Below are 24,006 nucleotides of genomic sequence, written 5' to 3' on the forward strand. Positions count from 1 at the left end.
TTGGGCGCGGTGCAAGAAACGGGGGAGGGGGGGAGAACCGGGGATTAAAATGGTTGTTGTCAAATGTAGATCTTTATGTGTCTTGGAGGAAAAAAAAATGACAGAACAGTATTAGCCTTGAGGACTTTAAATTTATTTTCTTGGAAAAATACTTCATGTTTATGATGCTTGTCTCTGCTGCTTATCATGGTATGGAGTATTTCATTAGGTGGCATTTTAGTGGCTGAGTTGGTTAAATAGCAGTTGCATTAACTAGTTGAACAAATTGTCCTTCACCTTTGACTATCACATTTTGAGAGCCTCCCCAGCAGTGTGTTCATGAATGCCAAGGGCAGATTAATAAGATGTTACCTAAAGGTTTGGCTGTTATTGATTCCTTACTATTAACGCTATATATAGTTCATTTGACATGGCTCTTGTTTTATGTTTTTTGGATAAAGGTTATCAGCTTAGAATGCTTCAAATGAAGTATTCCCTAAATACCACCCCATATTTTTAACATACATATATATATATATATATATATGATCAATATAGTTCAGATCTTCAGTGTCTTTGACAGGTAAAACATCACAATAGTGAACACACTGTGGACAACTGTGGTATATTTTGACATTAGTGAAGGTTCGTTGAGTATTTCAGGATTGCAGAGTAACAACTTCTGTTGCAATAAATGTGAAATTAGATATGGGTTTTTTGAGTCTATGTATTCCTTGCCTTTGTGCCTGTTCATAGTGAGCGTGTCATAGTTTTTGTTACTTGTGTCCAAGGGCAAACCTAATCAACGATTGGTTTGAGCTTTCATATTAGATTCTCCATAACGTTGGCCTAGTTCTGGCTGGTATGTTTGCCATTTTTAGGTCTCATCTTCCTTTTATCTGTAGACTCAAATACATTGATAAGCTTGAACCTTAATTTGTCCTTTGAACTTGAGAGAATGTTTTTCTCCTCTCTTAAGAGTGTCTCACTGAAGAGAAAGTGATTCTGGTAGAACAGCTTAAATGAAATTTAATCCTTTGGAAACACAACTGCTTGAAGTAAAATCTCCTTGGATAGTTTGATTTTTTTTTTTCTTTTCCTTTTTAACTAGGCTGAAATTAAGTGCTACATGTAGAGAACCAGATGTTAGCATTAAAATTATGCACAGATAAGGTGACTTAGGCCTCAAATTAGACTGTTGGAAAAAGTTATCCATCATGTCTCCTTTTGTTAAATTCTGATGTAAGCTAGGCTGGAGAATTTTAAATGTTTACTTCCATCTAAATAACATTTCCATTTATACAGCTTTCATCCTTGCCTGTCCACTATAATTCATCAGGTTTTTTGTCACCTGAATAACGTATTTTTAATGAGTTGTAAGACAGCCTCAGTTGTTATGCTTGGTGAGATACACCAGAGGAGAAGCAAATATCACACTAATAATTACCTCTTCAGATGTATCCTAGTAGTGGATTTCCTGTAATGAGGATATTTTGTAGAGAACAATAGATATGGCAACTAATTCAGAGATTTGTTTTAAAGATGTTGTAGGTAGCTGACTCTGCACTAGGGAGTTCTACTTTGACACAACCATTGCAAACTCAACAGGAACGTTAGGTTGTTTCCAGGTACTTATTTCAGGTGCTAAATCTCTTTGCTAGAACGACAGACTGGATGTATTACTGCTGTTGTTTTTCACCTGTCTCTTCTGCAGGATATACTTCTGACTTAAGAGACTACTGCCGTTTGCAAAATATGCTTCATATAACTTTTCTTTGATGGTATAGATGTTTTGTCAAATAAGAAAATGTTTAAGGTTGATTTGCCTCACTTTGTAATCCAAAAATGCTAAGGAAGCTATGTTAAATATCACTTGTCTTTAAACTAATCTCCCTGTGTTTTGGAGAATACTTACAGTTGCATGATCACTAAGATTCTATCATAGAAGTATTTTCCATTGTCTGTCTGTTCATATTAAAATACTAAACCAGCTTATTGTTAGGTTGAAATGCACACTAGAAACTATAAAAGTCTTTAGTATTATCTCATCCTCTGAATTACATTGGTTATGGGTCACCATTACATTTTTCCTGTATGTATGCTACGTAGCGTGAAGGTTTTTAGTTTTCCTGTTGTGAATCTGGACAAAGGGAAGAGCTGAACTTCAACTGTATTGTGTCTGAATTAGAAAGTTATCCTGAGTCTGACAACAGGGTTTCAGTTATGAGTAACACAGATGTCCTCCCTCCTCAAACCATGTTTGAGACAAACTTGCCTATAGCAGCACAGAGAGGGATGATTTAATACCTTCTGAGACTGATGGCTGTCCTTTCTTTTCTAACTCTTGAATATGTACTCTTTTCCACAAACTGCTCTTTCTTGACTGCCATGATGAAGCCCTTGTCTATGCGGCCTTGTGCTCTCTGGTGAGTTCCTCTTGCACTAGAAGTTTTAGGTACGTGGTCCCATCCCTCACCTACTTTCCCGTGTGTGTTACTCCGTGGCTTTGGTCTTTCATCCTGCACTGAGCCACACCATCATAAAGATAACCTAAGAAAAAATGTAAGGAGTTTTGTGTGAGCTCAGTGTTCTAAAGTGGTGCAGTGCACAGTTAGGTGATGCTAAGGACAACCCAAGGGACTGGGTTGCACCATGACAGCCAGCAATTAGATCAGTTTATGCTGCCGTGGAGTCAGAGCTTGTTCAAAGAGAAATGTTTGAAGACAGAGGTGGTTGGTGGCACTTTTTCCTAGACTTGTAGTAGTTAGATTTCAGGATTACTTGTTTGCAGTGTCCTTTAACGTGCTGAGGAGTTGCTCGTCATACATTGATTTCTATGTGGAGAAGAGACTGGAAAAAAAAATCCAAGGGATAAAGGGTCAGAAACCCACTAATCCCCTCGTGAAGTTCCAGAGGGAGCTCAGCTGTGCAGAACTGTGAAGCAGAGTCCTTCCTGTGAAAACAGAACTTAAAATATAAAATCAGAGGTGAGGTTCAAGGTGTCTGAGAGGGAAAAATGTTCATAAAACTGGAGGAAAGGTTGGAGAACTGTTCAAAAGCACAATTGGCTTTTAGAGGTAATATTCCCTTCTCCTTGTCTAAGTGCTCATTTACAGTACAAAGCATGGAGGAAGGAATACTTTCTGAAGGTCCTTAGAAACACAATGGGCAGGAGACTGCACAGTGGATGCTTCAAAGGGTTTCTTAAAACAGTTTTTAAACCAATGTTTGATGATCACTGGAATGACAGTTACCAAAGGGAAGCCATTGAGAACTTAGTGCATAGTTGCTTTCCATTTTTATTTAAATTTAAATCCCACTATATCTTGGTTTCTTTGCCAAAGAAAAGGCAAAGTAGCCACTGTGGACACAGCATGAAATTGCCAGAGCAGCACTAAGTTTTGTGTAAACAGAAAAGTTTGTCCAGTTTAATTGGAGCTTGCTGAGCCTGACTATGCAGAGTTAGTTATGTACCTGCACCATAGCTTAGAGGTGAAGATTTCCTTTTCTTAGGGGTATGGTGAGGACAGTCCAACTTGAATTACAGTGATGATGACTTCATCATGTGAGTGGATGGTAGCTAATATTTTTGCCTTTTGTATTGCTTGGCTAGAAAGGCTTTTGATTTTTCTCTAGGGGTCAGGATGGGGTGACAGCATGAGATTTACCTGTTGGATATTGTCCTTAGAGTGAAAAATGGCTAAATATGTCTAATTTTGTGGAAAACTTGCACCTTGAGGAAAGAAGTAGAAATTGCAGAACTCTAAAGCTGGCAAGCTTCTGCAATTTTCTGTGCCTGAGATCTTCCACTGACCTGTATTACAGTCCTGGCTACAGCCATGCAAGTATTTTCTTTAGAGTGAGATGTAATTTGATAAAAACAGTTTTTTCCTACAGTCAAATGTAACCTGTTTACAGGACAGCCTTCTATCAGAATGTGTGTGAGTGATGCCTGTGAATTTAATTGGAAGCTTTTGTTGCATGTTGGTGATGTTAAGCCACACCTGAAAAGTAAATTTTGGTATTTAATGTTCATCTGGGAGATTCTTGCTCATAGTTTTCAGACTAAAAGCCAGCATGTATCATACTTGAATTCTTAAAATGTGGATAAAGTTGCTTTCAGCCTTTCATTTAGTTCAGCCAAACTTAAAACCTCTTCCCCCCCCCACCCCCGTTTATTCTTCTGCCATTCACTGAACACCAGTGGACACAATTTTTGAGGGGTTAGGTCTTTTAGGATTAGTCCTCATCGTGTTGCTGGCTCAACTTTGGTTCTTTCTGGTCTGGCTGAGTTCTAACCTGTGGAAAGCTTTGGAATCCAGAAGCACTCCAAAGTGAAATACACGAATGCAAGTATGTTGAAAGGGTAGGGAACATTTCTTGTAACAATTTTTGGCATGTTCACTGTCCCTGTGTTCAGTCTGTTTTCCAAGCATCCAGCAATCCTTCCTTCTTGCTGACATGCTGCTACTCAAAGGCAACAGCAGACCAATGAGCCTGTTCCCAGAGAATTAGTGCTTTGAGATTTCTTGGAAAGAAATGCCTGTGGTATTGCACATTTGTTATTTTTGCCTCTCTTCACCTTCTTAATATGCAATTCTTATTTCCCGCCTCGGTCCCCTTTTAATTGGTGACTGTCACTCCCTCCCCCAGCCAGGGAGATGAGAAGAGAGGTTATTTTTGCTACTGCTGTTTCTCAACTAGGCCACGGGTATACACTAAGTAGTGCAGTAACTTTCTCCATGGGAAACCATCAGTTATTAGGATTTCTCAAGCTGTGTCCTGGTGGCAGTGCAACATGTTTCTTCTTTAGTTCTGGCTTGCAGTTGTCACTAGCATTAGCTCCTCCCACAGCCCACTTCCTTGTAACCCAATCTGAATAAAGATCATGGGATTTGAACGTGCCTTGCTTTTCTGCCTCTACTCTGAAAGTTTGGGTTGTCTCTGTTCTTCATAAACTGTATGCTGCGATCTTTGCTTTTGGCTTTGCCTGTTCCGAAGAGCAGTTGACAGTTGTTAAAATCAGTTCTGGGCCAGCCGTGATTCAATGCGATTAAACTGTGTTAAATGTGTTCCAGAACTGTTTCTTGGCCTAGATAGCAAACTAGTTAAATTCTGGGTTTGAAATCTATTTATGTATGCTTTGGCCTCGTACCCCTTGGTAAGCTGTCTACTTGTTCAAGGGTCAGAGCACAGACTCTATGCACAGCATATGATCTTGTTCCTTTAAATCCACTGCCCTCCCATGTCCTTGGGCTTTTGTATTACACTTTGCATATGGAAGTCTTGTCTTGGGAATTATGCACCATGCTAACTGTAGCAGTGTGGTTTCACCACTTGTAAAGATTAACCGTTGCAGTGATGTGATTTTTCTCTGGCATCAACTGAACTGGTACAGACCCCACTTTATACTTGCTCTGTGTCCTAATATGCCAGCAGGCTCCTAGGTGGAAGTTTGCATGAAGATTTGCAACTTTAATTTTTAAAAAAAAGGGCAACTTAGGCCTTGACAAAATATTGTGCAGGCTTCTAGGAGTGTGTATCAAAGTTGGGAAGGCAATAATGATATGTTTCAGAGATAGTACCTTACTAAGAATGCCAAGCTCCATTATTATAGGTTAATTGCCATACAGGCAAACCTAAACTCTTACCTGGGTTTTTGGCTTATTTTCCTTCTTCCCTTTTCATGTAAAACCCCCTCTAACCTGTGCTTTGAAGTACTTAAAACTAGGTTAGTCTCTGGCTGGAGGTGTGTGGTAGAACCTCCTGTTAATTCTTGCTGGGACCTGCCCGTTTTGCAGCAAGAATGCAGGCAAACCCATCTGAATGCTGATCATCTGTGCTTTGTGGAGGATGGAAGATTATTTTTCCTTCATTTGATACAATTCATGGGCAAGGGAATCCTAGAGCATCTCCATTCCAGAAGCCATGTCAAGTGCCCAGAGTATACAAGCAGGAGTGCATGCCCATGGAGGTGAGAGAGGAAGGTTTGGTTTGAGTTTGGTTGATTGCATGATAGTCATTGGAGTATTTCCTTCTGCTCTCAGATATGTTACTGTGAGCTGCTAGCTCAGAATTTGACCACATTATTACCAGATCAACCTACACAGCAATCCTAAACTGAACAGAACCTTCAAAATTTTACACTGTTTCTTAACTGGGAAGACAGAGCGCAGGGTCTCAAACTCCAAGATAGCCTGTACTTAAAAAGCACACATATTGACCTCTCATCCCCAAAAAAGTTATGGAAGAAACAAGTTCTCATCCTCACTGTAACTTTTGATTTTGTTGCAATACTGATATTTTAAATTTGCAAAAACAGGACTGGGCAAAAAGTTTGTTACTGTTTTTTTTTACAATAGCAAGCAGAGCACTTTCAATACAAGACTAACATGAAAACAATTTCCTTACAAAGAATGTGATTTACCTTCCCTATCTCATAATTAATAACAAAACCATAGAGAACAGTTAAGGAATTATTTGCTGTTTTCTTGAAAAAGATTTGACATGGAGTTTTTGATGCATGCTATTTAAAAATGTGTTTTGGAACAGTACCTACATTTTCTAAAATATTTCATGATAGGTGCCTATCTCTTAAAAATATTAATTCCCACATCAAATACCTTGTATTTTCTAATATTGCAGGAACTGATAGTTGTTGGTGACTGTGCAGACAGGCCATCACCAGGGGCTCCAGAGTCTTTCCACAGTGGCTTGTCCAGCACCAGGGTGTATAAGCCTCACTTGATTAGTTTTCCTGTTGCACACTCTGGTATTGAAAATTAATTACCATAGTGACTACAAAATTGGTATAATCACTGTGATTTTTGTACGTATGACAAATATTTTAATGTTTAAATAGAAATCTCTATCATTAATATTGATATGAGAAATGAAATATTAATACACAAATAGAAATTGAAGTAAGCTGTAACACAGAAAGATTACCTTGCATGTGTGATGTTTTTATACTTTCCTCTGAGTTGGCAGGATAATGATAATAGTAATTCGCAGTTCTGAATTTCATCCATAAATCTCAAGGTATTTTAAGTGACTGATGAATGCCTATTTATTTTTCACATTTATAAGGTGAGGATATAGAAGTATAGGTGGAGGAGTGGTTTGCCCAGCATAGCTGGTGACAGGGGTATAAGAATTTGTCTCCTTGGTCCCCAATTAACATATGACCAGCAGGACTGCAGTACCTCCTAAGTTGTAAAGTAGGAGCAGAAGTGTAGGAGATACTGAGTTGTCAGTGAGATATGGTGGAACAGCACAGACCTCAAAGTTCACCAGCACCACTGTCCCAGATCTCTTCTTGAAAGTCTGGCTGACCTACTAATAATGTAGGGGATTGTGTATTTTTGTTTCACCATATGAGGACTATATAGATTTTTGTTATCGTAATGGCAATTTGATGATGTTTTTAATGAGCTGCCTAAATCTTGAAATTTGTAATATTACGTGTTACTGTGATGTGATTTGTTGCTGCTTTTTATTTTTAAATAAATCCGAAAGGAGCCTTTAATGCATTGTAGCTTAGTCCCTGAACTTGAACAACAAAGTAAGTCTTTTCATTTTGGGAGTCAGTTGCATGTAGAGATAACTGGGAACTGCTCACCTAAGTAAAAAGTATTCCTGTATATATATAATTGCAAGACTTGGGAATGGTCTGGACATCTTTATGGAGATCTATGGAAGCAGAGTGTATGCTTTTATGCTATTTGTGCAGTCCCTAGTACAGCTGAATCTCACGTCTTCTTAAGAGTCTAGTTATTGTGTAATTCAAATGCACCCTGCTGTTTTCAGTGAGAAGCTGAAAGGGTTCTCACCTCATGCACTAGGAGGGAAGAAGAGCTTCAAGCCTCTGTACCCATCATGAATCTGTAAGCATTGCCAAGTGAGCCATTGCTCAGCTCATCAAAAGTAACAGTCATCAGTTCTAGATTGTACTTTAACTGTCTCTGCCGAGAGGTTGACAGCACTGGTATTCATCTGAAGCAATAAAATTGCTGTGGCTTATTTGGAACTAATGAAACTAAGGATTCCTTTGCTTCAGTTATTATTTTTACACTACAATAACCCAGAAAGCATAAAAACCTTGACATTTGAGTCTCTGTGTGGAAGTGCTCAATGTTTTGGGACCTTGGTTTTCTGGGGTCTTTTTGTTCAATTTAGCCAACAACCATGGAGAATGAAGTTTAGCAAGAGTTTTTCTAAGATCAGCTTTTAGCTTTGGAACTTGTTACCTGTGCTGTTCTGAAGCTGGTTTGAGATAGTTCTTACCTGTTTATCATGTGCATTGCAACATCTACCTACCTATTTACATAGGTGTTGAGGAAACAAGGGTGATATGAACTAGCATGAGTGGTAGGGAGCATCATGAGTGGAAGGAGAGTATGGTATGAGTTGTGATTCTACTGTCTGCTTATTTTCTGGTTTGGAGACATCGAGCGCTTGCTGATTTAGGGGTTTTCTATATGTGATTTCATTCCTGTGATTAGCATTTCTAAGGACATGACACATATGGTCTCATCACTAAAATACGTTCTGTAAATATGTACACAGAAAATTACAGAGATGGTCATTGTCCGTCTGTCCTGACTCATCTCCAGAGTTAACCCCACAGGTCTTGGCATGCTTTGTTGGGCCTATCGATAAAACAGATCTTGAACTTCACTCAGAGGAGGAGTTTTACTTCTGAGTTTGAAGTTACCACCTCCTTTTGCTGCTTCCTTAAAGGCACACTTGTCTCATTTTCTTTCTTTTTGATTACTGGGGCAGGAGTTTGATATTTAGATAGCGTATTCCAGTGTCTTACTGCTTTGCTGTGTAAAGTCTTAAACTCTAGAAAACTTCAGCTGATTCACAGAAATCTGCAATTGCATTTTATCTGAAATGAGCTATTTGTTTTGCCAGAATTTCTCAAGGTACATGATGACTAGTAATAATGGGACTTACAGGCTCTGGAGAGGTGTGAGAGATCCTCTACGATGCTGCCTTGTTACAAACTTATTTTCTGGACAAAGTCTGAGATGTCATTGTTGGAGCATTGTCCTAAAATTAATAGCAAGGCAATGTTTGTTTGGCTGCTTTGAGAAGTTATTAGTGTTCTGTCTGAGTTGAGTGGGCTGCTAATACTGATTAGCTTGTGCATAAGGTGGAGATGGCAATCTCCTTAATTTTGTATTTAATTACAAAGAAAAATCACAGCAAGGAGCTGTCAAATGATTTGTCAGCATTGTGCTGTGAGGTAGCTATCAGTAGAACCATGTGACCATTGAGATTTAATCTCTTCCCTTACTGTATGGGTCTTTCTGATTGTTGCTGCTGTTTAAAATTAAGTTGTAAATTGTTAGGAGGAAGAAAAGGGGTCATTTACCATCTAGGTTGATGTCTTGAATCACCAAGAAGCATTTTGGAGATTTGCTTCCAAAGTTTTGCAGGTACTTCTCACGTAAAACTTGTTTTTTCTGAGCTTGCCAGTCATGATGTCTATTGAGTTCAGGTATTCCTTGAAGGATAAATTTCCTTGTGGCATGGAGCAGTCAGTGCACGTGTTCTAGCATGGGCCTCTCCTGAGTTTTAATAAATACAGAGGAGTTATGAATGCCTCTTCACTGCAAGAGGCATTTTTTTTCCCTCTGCAGATGCTACCTGCAGCATGCATAAACATCTAGAAATTGCTCTGTCTCTGGTGTAGTGTGTGCTCTTGCTCTGCAGGAAAGGTACATCTTGGAATGCTTACCTCATTAAATAACTTTTAATAAAGCCTTTAAGTAAGAGCAGTTTCCAGTTAACAGCGACTTAAACATGCCACGCTTTGCTTTGTTTCATCATGGTGTAAGCCACTTGCTTGTGTAACTCGGAAACAATAATAAAACAGGCGTGAACAAGCATAAAACAATGTACTGTTCAAGGTATCTTTATGGGCAAACAGTACCTAAACACCTTTTAACTCAGTTCTGCCTGGCCTGGAAAGCATCAGCGCTCTCACCTTCCCCCATTTTGATAGACTGCTCTCATGGGCCAGGGGTCTGAAGGGAAAATTATTTTGCCTCTGGATACATTGAGCTTTGAGTTGTCTGAAAGGTAACAGCCAGAAGCAGAGCTGTTGTTCTGAGCTCTTATTTGAGGGAGAGCTGTGTCCCTCCTGTTCGGGTTTTGCTTTTTTTTGACTTATCACTTATGTGATGTCATCATTCTACGAGGTCTGCGCTGCTGCATCCTCCAGGAAAACAAAACGGGGGATGAGACCTGAATGTCAAATACAAAAAACAAGCAGATCTGATCTTCCTCTCCTCCCTCCCCCATTTTCTTTGAAAGGAGCTTTCAAGCTGACTTTGTGCAACAGGAATTAGCTTAATAGAAAAAGAGAGAAACAGTTATTTCTTTTCAGTTCTTACCATCAAATTCTCAATAACAACTTCCTCCTGCCTAGCTGAAGGATGTGATATATACTGTGGGCCAGATGCAAATACACGGGCATTTTATAAGTACTCAAGTCCTACTTGCTTCAGAGATCTCTTTCTTTTTAATGTAACCTTTCTGGTTTTTACCTTTTTGGAGGTATTTAAATAAGCACTGCACAGTGACTTCTTGATATGTTTGTGTTGGTTTCTAGCAGAGAACTGTCCCATACGCTTCAGGATTTGTATAAATACCATGGTAGTACTAACAGCAGCCTTACACCAAGATTACTGTTGGGACCTGTTCAGGGGAGCAGCCAAAACCAACTGTAGGACTGATACAACCAGGATGATTTGTGTTCAAACCTGTGAAATTTAATAGAAGAGTGTATCTGAGTTCTTCTTTATAGGAGCCCTTCTGTAGCCTAAAGGCAGCTGCCAGTCATGCAGCTTGTTAGCTATACTGAGCAGTACAGTTCATGTAAATATGGACAGGCCTAATTCTTTTTTCAGACCAGAGCTTGAGATATTCCCTCACTCCAAATGACTTAGAAAAGTAATTTGCAGAGAGGCCTTTTAAGGTTTTTGGAGGCCATAAACTCTGAGTATTGCTCATGAGAGGACAGGCTGGTGGTCTTGGAGAAGCTGTCCAGATGCAGTAAGAACTTCGGGGCAGAAAGCAACACTGGAGCTGATATTCTTTGCCTCATTGTGTTCATGAACCCTAATTACTTCTTGGTGGCTCTTTATAGCTTGAGTCCAAAAAGTAAATACTGCTTTCTGGCTTGGAATGTTGAGTTCTCAGTAGCTCCCTGTCCAGCTGGACTGTAGGGGTGATCTGCATGCACGATGAGGGAGCAGTTCTTGCTTTTTGCTGGCCGGTTGTTAGGGCAGTATCTGTGCAAGGTATCAGGAGGTTGTCCTACTTTCCCAGCTCCAAACTCCAAGATCGTTAGAATTTGTAAAATGGACACCTGACTTTTCCTTTGTTTATTAGCCAACAGGAGCAGTCAGCAAATAGACCTTTTAATAAAAGAAATGTTGCTTGTTACTTTACTTCCCCCCCCTTCCCCCCTTATTTGTCTGTTCTTACTGACAAACAAAAGGCATAATGCCTTATTCCAAACTGCTGAAAAAGAGGCTTCAAATTGCCAGGTATGAAATTATGCTACTTGTTCAGTTACCAGTAGGAAACTGCATGTGAGATGTTTCAAAACCTACAAAGGAGAAAGTTCTTTGTATATGTGAATTTAGTATTCACAAAAGATGTCAGATTGACAGCCTTGGCGATTGTGGAGATTGGAATTTTATTTATCCCTAGAGTAGGTGCAGTGCAGACTACTCCTCAGACACACACCATTGTGCCATCTAATGAAGGATGGTAACTGGAGATGATAGAAGCTACTACCAACATCTATAACTGTATGGCACAGCTGGAGCAGCATTAAGCTGAATGGTCCAAAAGGCTTCCTTAAAATGGTCTGCAAATATGTGACATAGAGTTCTAGCTCTATCAAGATATGGAAGTAAAGCAGCACAGGACAAGGACATGAGAACAGTCAAGAGCAGCAGGACAGATCTTGTCAGGGAGACCTTAGCAGTGTTCAAAAATAAATCACATGCTGGTTTGGTTTGGTTGGGATGGTTTTTTTCCCAGGAACAGGTCTCCATTCTCATTTTAGAAAATGGACAACTCTTACAAAACACTACCCTTTTCTTCCATGACACCTCCCAGAAACCCTCGTATTTCCCTGAAGGGTTTATTAGACATTTTTAGACGAGAGAAGGTGCTGCATTAATTTCAGTGCTGTCACTGTATCTGTCCATGTTTCCTTAAAATGGTCCTTTCTCTTTTTTAAGAATCGACCTTATACACAGCTGCAGCAAACTAGTCCTTATTCTGAGGCAGAAAAATCTGCTGCATTTTTTACTTAAATTTTAAGAAAGCTCTTGGAATTTAAAAAAGAGCACATGAGAAATGTAGCCTAACCCATGGTAGCTATGCATGTTTAGATTTTACTGTGCCACACATACTTCATACTGAGAAACTGTATTAAAAAAATTATCCTGGTGAACAGTAGAAGCTTTTATAAAGAGCTTTTCCTTTTTGGATGGAAGCAATGGTTTGCACTGGAGTTGTATGGTATGTAGTTGTTGTTGAAAGTAAATAAAATCATCTCTATGAAATAAAGACCATTTATTCTGAAGTTCAACTATTACCAGTCTGCAGCATTCAAATGTATTGTCCACACAGATTGAAGAAAGCAGATTGCAGCTCAGGCCAACAATTGCACAGGCTGCAGAGGGAGGACAGCCTTGCATGACTAACATTGGCCAATGCTGTCAACTGCATCTGTGACATTTCCATTCACAGATTCTTTGGTCTTATGTTGGGTCTCAAAAGTATGGGAAGAGCAGAGCTCTGGTGACTAAAGATTCTTTCATCTCTTTTTCATTTTCACTTCATTCTCCTAAGAGGAACTGACAAAATTCAGTGTGTCACGTTTGATCAATAGTTTTATTACCAAGGCTTAAAAAGCAACTGATTTTGCTGAGTACTTGATAGAGTTGCAGTAAACATTCTTAACCTACAAACATGTAAACTGTGTGCCTAAGAAGTGACCTGTCCAAGACCACACAAATTCACAGCAAGAGCAGAAAGGTCTGAAGCCTTATGTCATCCATAAAATACATGGGGTCTCTGTTTCTTTCAAGTGCCCAGTCTGTTAAAATGAGGTGCATTTTATAATCTTCCATCTCAATATAATTTACATTTATCACAAGACAGAGTGTTAAACCTTTGCAGAACAACAGCTGGGTCAGTGAGTAGTGGAACTATGACTACTAGCACCTTTTGCCTCTACAGTACCAGGCTGCATACAATCAGGGAACGTGGAGGCTGAGGGCTGCCTCTGTTTCAGTGGCTGTTCAGAGGCAGATGTTATCAAATTCCTTTAACATCTGTTTAGATTTCAGGAGGCAAGTACCCACATCATGCACAAAAAACCACCCCACCCTCACATCCTTTTTGGCAGCCAGCTGTTTGAAGGAGCACAGAGAAGGAGCTCCTCATCCCTAGAGGCTGCCTGGGAAAGGCACTGGGAGGGTGTAACGGCAGGATAATACAGGAAATTGTTGCACTATTGCATTCTGCACTGCACCTACTCTAGGGATAAATAAAACTCCTGGTTACTTTGACCAAATCACTGTTTACCTTCATATCAGGGCCTCCTCACAACAGCCACCATTGCTGTCCAGCAAGGCACAGGCTGCTGAACTGGCTGAGACGAAAACCTTCAAGCTCAATCTCTGCTAGCAGTGAGTGCTTAAGGAGATGTATAAGATCTATTGGCTTTTTCTTTGCAATGCTGTTCCTTTACTACATCTCTCAAAGGTCAGGTCAGTCTTGGGAAAGTCACCTGTTGACAGCTTGCCTGCCTCACCTCATGCAAAAGCTGAGGCTTTGAAACAGGCAGGACAACCTTGTTTTCAGAAAGCCCAAGTGTGAGAGCAGGTTCCACCATATCTCAATTAACCTTTTATTTAAAGTCACAGAAAATAGTTTCGGCCATCGACTGAAGTAACCGAATTCTTGTTCACCTCAGCTGAGGGTTAGGAGTGGAAATGGTTGCCAATTCTTTATTTTTCATTCATTTGCTTTTGTGAATGATTGCTGAGAACAGCTGGATTAAGTGGCTTTGTGTGTGAGCACACAAAGGAGCTGTGAAATATAAAGGTGCTTGGATGTGTGCTATTGGAGTAGACCAATTTCTGATTTGAGTTTTCTGTCAAATTTAGGATGGATGTGTTCCTACTTGAGCTGAAATTGCCTTTTCAGCTTTAAAATACTTTGCCGCTTACTAGGTACTTTCAAGTGACTTAAGTGCTTTCCTCTTCTCTTCAGGCCAGAAGAAAGGGCTGTGTTTCTTGCTTGGGAGCTGAAGAGTTGGTGTACAGGATAGTTGTTGTTTTTAAATACTCCCAGTAAGGGTCAGCCTAGGTTAAGATGGACCTTGGGCATTAAAACCTGCTATGTGGGCCGTGTTTCTGAATTGTTGTTCCAAATATTTGCTTCGGGTGCAGATGCTGACCTACCTCTTTCATCCCTTGTATTCAGGACAATTAGTAATAGTGCCAAAAGCAGAAAAGAGAGAGATTTTTTTTAAAGCAGGTTTTTGGAGAAAAGATGTACTCATTTACTTACCTTCTGCCTGTACACAATGATGTATCGACTTAACCTGTCTTTCTAGTGGAGAGGCAGCCCAGCAACAGGATTCCTGAGTCTGTGATTTGATGGACGTTTTATTAAAGCTGCTGTGAGGGAAGATTTGAATTTACAGGGTATGTTCCACTGTAGTGGATTCCACTCTTCTATAGTGCTTGCAGACACTGGTCTTCACAGAAAAAGTAGCACTTGAGGGCTCCATCCATGTGTCTTCCTCCTAGAAATACATATAAAAAATAATTATATAGGCAGATAAAGCATGAAAGTTAATTTCTTTTATTTAAGTTCCATCAAGATAAGAGACTCTTTTTGGTGGATGTCAGGTTGGGGCATCACTTTTTTCCTGTTATATCTAGTGAGAGGCCAAGGGGTAATGGGAAAGAAGCTGGAACACAAAACATTCAATTTAAACAAGGAAAAACTATTTCACTATGATGGTGAGGGAGCCCTGGCCCAGACTGCCCAGGGAGGTTTCCAAACTCACCTGGACACGTTCCTGTGTCCCCGGATTGAGAGGAACCTGCTTAGCAAGGGGTTGGACTAGATGATCTGTAAAGGTCCCTTCCAACCCCTACCATTCTATGATTCTTTGTATTTCCAAAACACTTTCTGGAGTGGGGGCTTATTCCTTAGTGGAACCCACTCTTACAGCACAGTGGTAATAAGAGGGTAAACCAAAGCTGTGTGTTGCTTGGGCATTTTGCAGCTTCTGCTGCAGAGCAGGCAGTTATCCTCAGATAGCAGCTGAAGATGCTCCAGCCCTGGGCTACGGGAGATCAGAAGGACTTATTCCTGCAGGAGAGGCTCCTCTCTTGTTTCCAGTTCCTAGACTATCGGGAATCTCTGCCCTGTGTTGAGTGAATCATTCCTGGAGAGCACCCAGGCAGTGTGGAGGAGGAAAATGCCTGGTGTGAATGCAGGAGGTATAAAAGTCAGATGAGAAAGGAGAGATAAGAATACATCAGGACAGAAGTACAGTGAAACTGGGGCTGCAGAGGGATCATAGAGGAAGGAGCTACAACTGGTGGAGAAATGGAGCTGGAGGTTTGCAGGAGAGGTGACTTGGAAGCCCAAAAGCTGGGAAGGGAGTCAGCAGGCAAAGATGGGTTGGCAAGGGAAATGGCATGTTGAATTCTGACACTTTCTAATTCTAGAGTGCTTGCCTTTGTAACCTTAATAATTTTATTCTAATACACTAGATACAAAAATTGCATTATACGTTCTGAGGAATTTGGTTACTATGGTAATGGGTATATAAGTACACAGGAGATAAGATGTCAGCAAACGGAACAGCTGTAATGTAGCACACGAACCTGTGACTGCATGAATTTAAGAAGCAGGCCATTACAAAGTTCTCTTGCTTCAGTCTTATATCTCACTGCTGGGGCGTCTGTTCCTGTGTGAAAATGACTTCAGAAGGGTGTTTATAGAATTTCAGCAGATGTGCCCAAAATTTTGGGTTAAACAGACCAAGTACCTCCCTTCTGTGCCAGGATGGAGAGGTCTCTGTTCCCACCCAGCTACTGGAAGTGTAGGATCAGTGCACCTTTGTGGCCATCCAGACCACAAGGCGTGCATGATGGGAGTGGGTTGCTACTGCATGCCCTCTGCTCTGGCACCCTCCTTCCCCCTTGCTGAGCCATGAGTGGGTGACTCATTGCTGGAGTCATGGAATCAGTTCCCCCCTTCTCATTGTTGGTGACTTATCTAGATCGATTTGGCATAATGCAGCTGGTACCTGTTTTCAGATCCTTGCCAGAAGCTGTTGCTTTCATTACAGCACCTTGATGGTGGTGTGATCTTGCTTAGCCATAGCAGTTATGAAAGATGATGAGCAAGAGCATCTTTGGGAGTGTCAGGCAGAAATGTGAGGCCTTAATTTGGGGCAGCTGTGAGGAAGGGCTGTTAGGATGGTCTGGGAAGTCAGTTCTCTCTTCTGTATCATAGAGAGGCAAAACCGACTTGCTTTTGTCAGCTAACAGGCTAAGGGAATACATATTGTATCTCTGTCTGTACATATGCCTCAGTATTAAAAAGGGAAGAAAACTGTTTAAGGACAGTAGGGGAAAAGAATAAATCCGTGTAAACTGACAATTAAAAAAGGTAAATCAGCCTTTATCAGTTCTTACTCCTAAATCACTCCTGATCAAGATAGGAATGTGGTTCTGGAGCAGCCAGAACCAGCCAGCAAAGCCTCTGGCTTTGAGCAGTTCTCAGGAGTTGGTTATTATTTGTTGATGGGATTCTATTAAATAGTTGCTTAAAATAGCTAGAGCAGGACTTAATAGGACTTTCGGTCCTGTGATCTTAACTATGCAATTGAAATATATTCTGTGTTTGAACCACTGCTACCTAAATTGTTTTGTGTATTAGTTGAAATGAGCGTTTTCCCCATGAAAGCAGATAAAACTCATCAAATTAAAAGGATATACTTGTTATCTTAATACATACTGAAAACTGGTTTTTATTTTAAGTGGAAGGCATAAACAGAAGTAATCTAGACCTTGCAGAACTCACTGGAGAAGCATTTCTTCAAGTAGGTAAACTAGTGGAAAGGTGGTTTCTGATCTGTTATTTTTTGCTTTTGGTTGTTTGACTCATCCCTCTGCTGTGTGCTGTTTAAAAAATTGTTCTTGATCATGGTAGGATGGGGAAAGGGAAACAGCTCAACTTGAGCTGGAGTAAAACTGGACAAATTGCCATGACTTAGGGAAATTCCTGCAGGAGAGGAGGAGCTCACAGGCTCTAGAAATGTGTGAAATAATTGCTCAGTATAGGTACTGCCTTTGTGAGTACAGATAATCTGGTGGAACAGACCTCAGTTGCAGTAGGCTTTAAACTCTGTTGATGCTGATCTGTGTTTGAACCCCTTCTTGAACCTCCTTTTAAGTTACAAACTTAGTAAGCAGCTGTACGCTCTTGCTATAGTGCTGACACCTTTTTCCTGTTTGCTCTGTTAGGTTGGTTCCTCCTTCCAAAGAACAGTGTAGTCCTTCACTGTTGATCTGTTCTGAAATGGCTTTTCATCGTTTGCCAGTGATGAGGGTCCATCCCATATGTGCACCTTATACTAGAACCTAGTGAGGTATTTGTCTCAGTATTTTTGTGCATGACAATGTTTGGCTTGTTAGTTCATAGTGTATCACAGTTGCCAAGTGATTAGCATATTACTTCCACCAATTGTTAGTTCAATTAATTCTTTGGTTCACTTTGGCTGCAGCCTTTGTGGGGAGCTTCTCTGGAGCAGCAGCTGTCAGAAGGGTACAGCACTTGGGACAAAACTGTATGTTGCTCTGGAGCTACGTCAGGTTTTTGGGGTGGCTACTTAACTTTTCTCCATAGGTCAGCAATGTTTAATCTACAAGTTTATTGAAGGACCAACTTTCTTGATGTAGGGTCTGTGGCAACACCAGACCTTATACTTAGTCATTTTTTGTGCAGATGATTTACCCTCTTCCCTGTACTCTTGCTGTCCTATGCAGCTGCCTGAGGCTTATTCCCACAGAATCTTCTGGTTTTCTCTTGGATTTTTCTGTTTATATTTCACTGTATTTTCTACCTTAGAATCTTCCTGCTGGCTTCAGTTTCACTGGGCTCATACTTGCTCCAATAAGAGTCTGACCTGTGAATTGGGGAATTGGACATAGGCCCTGGTTAGGATGGACATATGTCCTGGTGTCAAGGATAATTATCCATATTGTAAGCTTTAGTAGCTTACTTCTGAGTTATTTATGCTGAATCCAAAGTAGCTAATTTGCTTCCATTTAGTGTTTTTATTGTTCTGGGGCAAAATTGCTTAGAGGTCAAGGAAAAGTTTCTTTAAACTCAAATTCCATTAGGATATCTGACTATTTTTTTTTATGGGCAACTGGAGTTTCCCATTATTTTTGCCTCTAGACTTAACTGACTCAACAGCTGACCGTTTACTAACCTCTTCCTGGACAGTGTGCTGCCAGCACAGCATCTCCTGTGCTGGAATTGTTATAATGTACACTCTTTAGTCTGAGAGACGTGGCCACAGAGAGCTGTCTGTAGGTGATGGAGTGACAGAACATGTATTCATGAACTGCTTTATGTAGTAGAGGCAAAGAGTTGGCAACGACTGTTAATGAATTAATTAATGAGTTGCAAAAGAAGAGGGACAGAAGATTTCATTTTTTCCAGTTGCCTTCCTCATAGCTTTGCTAGCCTAAGGAATTACTAAATTTAGAGCTGACCTTCTTAATAAATGTACCAGAACTATCAGAAGCAAAGACATTCAGGAGATGTTAGTGTTTAATATGTCAGGGTATGGTTGGCACTTCTTGAATGTTCACAACATTGGTCTTTGAGAAATGAATGCTGGCTCTTCTTCAGCTGCTCTGTCGGTCTAACTCTTGATCCCATGGGACGTTTTGTTTTAAATAGAAGAAAAAATACAGAATGATTTTTGGCATTCATGTTTCAGCTGCATCAGTAATGTCTTTTGTTTGTGTTATTTAAGTGGTAGGGTCAATGGTAAGTTTGGTGTTTCTTAGGTAAGTGTCATTGCAAAAATCGGTACTTAGCAAAACGAGTATTTCTATGAGTACTGCTAGTGTTATGTGTGCTCATGTTTTTCTCTCACTGGCATATGTAGCTTGTCAAAATAGATTTAATTTGTTCAAAGTATCTGTCTTGAACAAGTTACTAGGCTTATCTGGTTAGAGTTCTCTATTCCACTACTTTGGTAGTGGATTGTAGAAGTAATCAGAAATACAGACAACTGTTTCCATTTTGTTTTAAATGGAAAGCATGTGATAACTGTTGCACTGTCATCTTTGCTGTTGGTATGGTTCATCCTAACAAATATTTATACCCAGCCCAACCCAGAAACACAGATCCTGGACTTGTCAACAAAGGTTTGGGAAACTTAGATTTCCAGCCTTTTTTTTTTTTGCTAGTGGTATTCTTGGAAAGTAAACATCCAAATAGAACAGCTCAGCGGGATCAGAAAGTGTGCTGGGGTAAGTAATTCAGGGAGTTGATGATGGACATTTTAGTGTCAGAATCTTGAGAGGAAATCAAAACAAGCCACGGAGTTTACAAGTGCACGTATGAGGGAAACGCAAGCAGTATTCTAACGTAAAAGTGTCTTCCTGAGGCTATTCTGTGAAGAAGTATAACACAAGAAAAAAAATACAGGTAGAAAATAGAGAAAAGAAAGATTAAAAATCTGAAAAGAGGTTTATCCAGGATAGGACCATTCTTCAAAAATGATTTTAGAAGAAATTGAAAAGGGAATCTTACTGGAGTGATAGATTCACTCTTTGTCAGATTAAAAAAAAAGGTGCCCTGTTGGGGAAGAAAAGCCTGTTTCAGCATAGGTGTTCAAACAGGCAAAAAGCTGCCAGAGTTCACCACAATATCCAGCTGGAGATTCATCTTATTATCATAATATATTCACTTTAGAAAGACAGATGAGGGTGTGTGAAGGATATAACGGGGACAGCATTTGACCATTTATTGCTGTAAACTTTTGCTATGGAAGAGGATCTGTTCCTTGGCAGTAGGCAGTACTGTTGTTACACAGGTATAGCTGGGGTTGTAGACTTCATTAAATGCTCCTTACTGGCATAACACAAGTTTTGGAAGTGTCCAGCACCACTGTAACATCTCACCTGCTTCAGGCTTTGGCAGCAGAAGGGGCTTCTGACTTGGAGACAGTGAGATCTTGTTGTTTCCCTTTCCCTGAGGAATGGCAGAAAGTAGAGGAGCATCTCGCATGAGCCCGAGACAGAAAGGAGCAATGTCTCAGTGGGGCTTTCAGTGGTCCGCAGTTACTTTCCACAATCCAGTTTTCTCATCCCATTCCAGGGGTTTTTATTCTGCTTGTAGTTGGCACCATTTCAGGATGGTTCTTTTTTTCATGAGTTTTGTGACAACATTTTGGACTTTTTCTGAATATGAAACAATTTTCTACCAGTCTCTTGTGGAATGCTGTTCATCTGCACTTCCCTTCTCCTTAACGCCAAATAGCCATAGTTGAAGCAGTGTGGAGAACAAATGTACCAAAAAGAATGATTGTGAGGTAATTAAGAGAAAGGCAAGTTCATTACTTTGTCAGCATTTTTTTGTCTGAGCTGTAGCTCACTACTGACTATTGAAAGTTGAGTTGTTGGTAGGATCCCAAGAGAGATGTTCCTGAGCATTCCTTTTGCAGGGCATGGGAGAAGCTGAATGCCACTTGCTACATCTCCAGGTTTTTCCTGTTTCATTTCTGTGAAAATTTTTTGTCTTGCTTAATTACCACTCTAGGAAGATTTCCAAATTGTAGAACTAGGAGGAGAAAAAGTAACATGTTGTTAGCCTGGTGGGAGAGGCTTACCCAAGTATGCAAGTGGCCTGTGGTATGTGGTTTCACATGAATGAAGTGACTAAAATTGCCGTCCATTTTGAGAGGCTTGGAGATGCTGATAGACTTTCCATTTTGATAGTCACCTAGAATACAACTGTCTTGATACCATCTGCCGAGGTGTAATTGAGCGTGGATGGGAAGCTGATTTTTAGCTGTTCAAGGAAACAGCCTTTTTCTGCTGTGAGCAGAGTAACTTGTCTTCCATGTGTGCAGTGCATGTTAAGGCACTTCAGCTGCTCTGCTCTGTCAGAACAAAAAAGCCAACTGGGTGCACCAGAGCCTGGGTTAAGATAAGGTTTAAGGAATGTCCACAACTTGGTGAGTTTCCAGGGCATTTCTTTTTTAGTTGGGAAGCAGTAAAAACATGGTATATAGTTTTGACAAGCTTGCTTAGAAGGAGAAATTGGACACAGTGATCAAAAATGTACTTTCCCAGTGATCATGAAGAACCCTATGAACATGTGTCCCTATGTTTGTTGACATGTGCAGAAGGATGCATAGAAAATGATCCTGAATCTGGCAGCATTGCACTGGCTGCAGATCTCCTGAATTTCAGGTCAGCCAACAGAGCTTCTTCAGTCTGTGCCTTGGGAGAAAGGACCCACTACAGCAGGCTGGCTAGCACCTGGCTTTTGATGAACAGCAAATAAAGTGACGGGACATGTAATGGGTAATCTCTCTCTGCCCTTTATCTTTCTAGATAAAGTAATTCCATGCATATAATTCATCAGACTAAAATTTTAAAGGCTGATTTATATGCAGATTGCAAAGTAAGTCAGAGGTAGTAACATTGTTCCTAGAGCCACATAAATCAGCACTGCTTGGTATGACAAGCATTCATTTCTTCTGATGCTTGTACCTTCATCATCTTTTCTGATGTATCGCCACAAAGAGTACAGCCCTTCTCTTTATGATACCAGGTTAGAGTCAGATCATCACACTTAAATGCCCATGGATTTGAAAGGTGGATACTGCAACATACCATTGTTGCCTGAAGAGAATACACTGGTGATGCAAAATACCAATTTTGCCTGAGGAGTGTACATTTCAGACTCATATGAGTAACTTTTAACAATTCCTACTCAGATAATACATAGGCCATTCATCACATTGCTTTCTCTTTCCATACTTTGTGGCCTTGTTTTGCAGTGTTGTAAGTCAGATATGTTATTCTCTGTAACATACAGCCAGGGCTCAGCTTCTTCTGCTGGGAAGCACAGTCTTGATCAAGTGGTCATGTGCTTGGGTTAACCTGGGATAGCCTCTTTGGGGTCTTAAATACATGAGAGAAGAAACTTCCACTACCCAACAAAGAATATTATACTGAAAGTTCAGCTGAGGTTTCCTCTGCATGGTTCATAACAAAACAGCTCATACATGCTGATATTTTTAATGTGTTAGAAAACACTTAAGATGGATTTCCTTCTGAAAATACATGGAATAGTGACCATTTCACATGTTGCATGCAAGCAGCAACTTGCATTTCATAGTTTTGCTTACTTTTTTTTGAACTTACAAGCTTTTACTGAGTCTTATAAAAAATGGGGAGTGATTTCTCTACTTCTTCCCAAAAAAAGTGCTTTTGAGTCAAGCATTCAGTGCTATACAGAAATGCTTAAAGGTCTGTGTTTTAAGTATTCTTACTATCTACTCATTCTTGAGGCATTCTTACTGTCTAACTCTCACTTCAGGAATAATTGCAAGTAAAGAGAAAAAACAATCAAAAGTGATTTTTTTCAATAGCTCCAGTTTACCGTATTTGTGATAGTGGTGGAAATGCTCATTGTCAGCTGGAAGCCATTCAGGAAATTTTTAATAGTGTGTTGAGAGGATAATTTAATCTCAGTTTCAGGCGCTCCCCACATCTGACCCATATGCAAGTAAGAGAAAAAGCTCTTTTCTGTTTTTCAACTGCTACATGATGACACTTATTCCTCATCTATTTGATGCTCTTGCATTAGATCCTGCCAGAGGAAATAACATTAAATTTGGGAACTGTTTGCACATGCAATGCAGATGCTTTAAAAAAATAAATACATCTAAATATCAGTTTCCAAATGAAGTTATGTTGTGGTGAGCTCTTGTTTTTTAGTGTGAGTGAGAAGACCTGCAAAGGACCAGTACTTTTCTTTGTTGAATAGTCACTTAATAGTCTTTGGTGTTAAGAGTGTGGAGCTCTAAAGATCATAGGTGCTATAACTGATTTGGTTGGCTGGTTTGTTTTTAAAGTGTTGTGTATATTCCATCAGGTAAAAACACAGACAGTAGTGAATGGTACTAAAGTTCTTAGAGATTTTACTATGCTAAGTGTATCATACAACAGATGAAAGTGTGGAGTCTCCTTCTCTGGAGGTTTTCAAACCCCCTTTGAACACATTCCTGTGTGACCTGACCTAGGTGGGACCTGGTTTGGCAGGGGGCTTGGACTGGATGATCTCTAAAGGTCCCTTCCAACCCCACCATTCTGTGATTCTGTGAAAGTGTGCTGCTTTTTAATGCTAATAATCTACAAGCAGGCCTGTATCGTAATTTGGTTTCTGCAAACTTTAGAACCATCTTAAGGAACTAGGAAGGCTTTGATGCATCTTCATAGTTAGCGTAACCGAATACTTTCTAGTCACTGTTACTCCTGCTGAGTTGATCTGGATATGAACTTCAGAAATAACATGATGGGTAAGTGGAAATCTCAGTGAGTAGATTCTCTTCTCTTTTGCATCGAAGGCTAAGTACAGTCTCTTCTTAGTACATTGGTTTATTACATAAAAACAATTCTCTTTGATACTGAGAGATATTTTAGTGTGGTGTGTGCAGATTTTAATTTATCTGAGGTCTCTGTAGCATAAGGCTAAAATATGCACGTTAAATATGGCAACTGACCATGTAGCGCTTTGCTTGTTCTGCTCCGCAGGATCCCAGGGGATGTTAGTCACAGGGGTGGGTCTTACTTCAGCTTGAGATGACACGACAGGGAGGCGGAAAACTCGGAAGAGAACAGGTCTGACCCCATCCTCATCTTC

General features: G+C 40.2%; 1 protein-coding gene across 1 annotated transcript in view; it reads left to right on the forward strand.

Moving 5' to 3' along the window:
• The window catches only part of TAOK1 (TAO kinase 1), a 70,789-nt gene that overhangs the window by 1,108 nt on the left and 45,675 nt on the right, over window positions 1-24,006 (forward strand). The gene's annotated exons all lie outside the window — the stretch shown is intronic.

Source organism: Colius striatus, chromosome 20 (assembly GCF_028858725.1).
Source record: "Colius striatus isolate bColStr4 chromosome 20, bColStr4.1.hap1, whole genome shotgun sequence".
Lineage (NCBI taxonomy): Eukaryota > Metazoa > Chordata > Aves > Coliiformes > Coliidae > Colius > Colius striatus.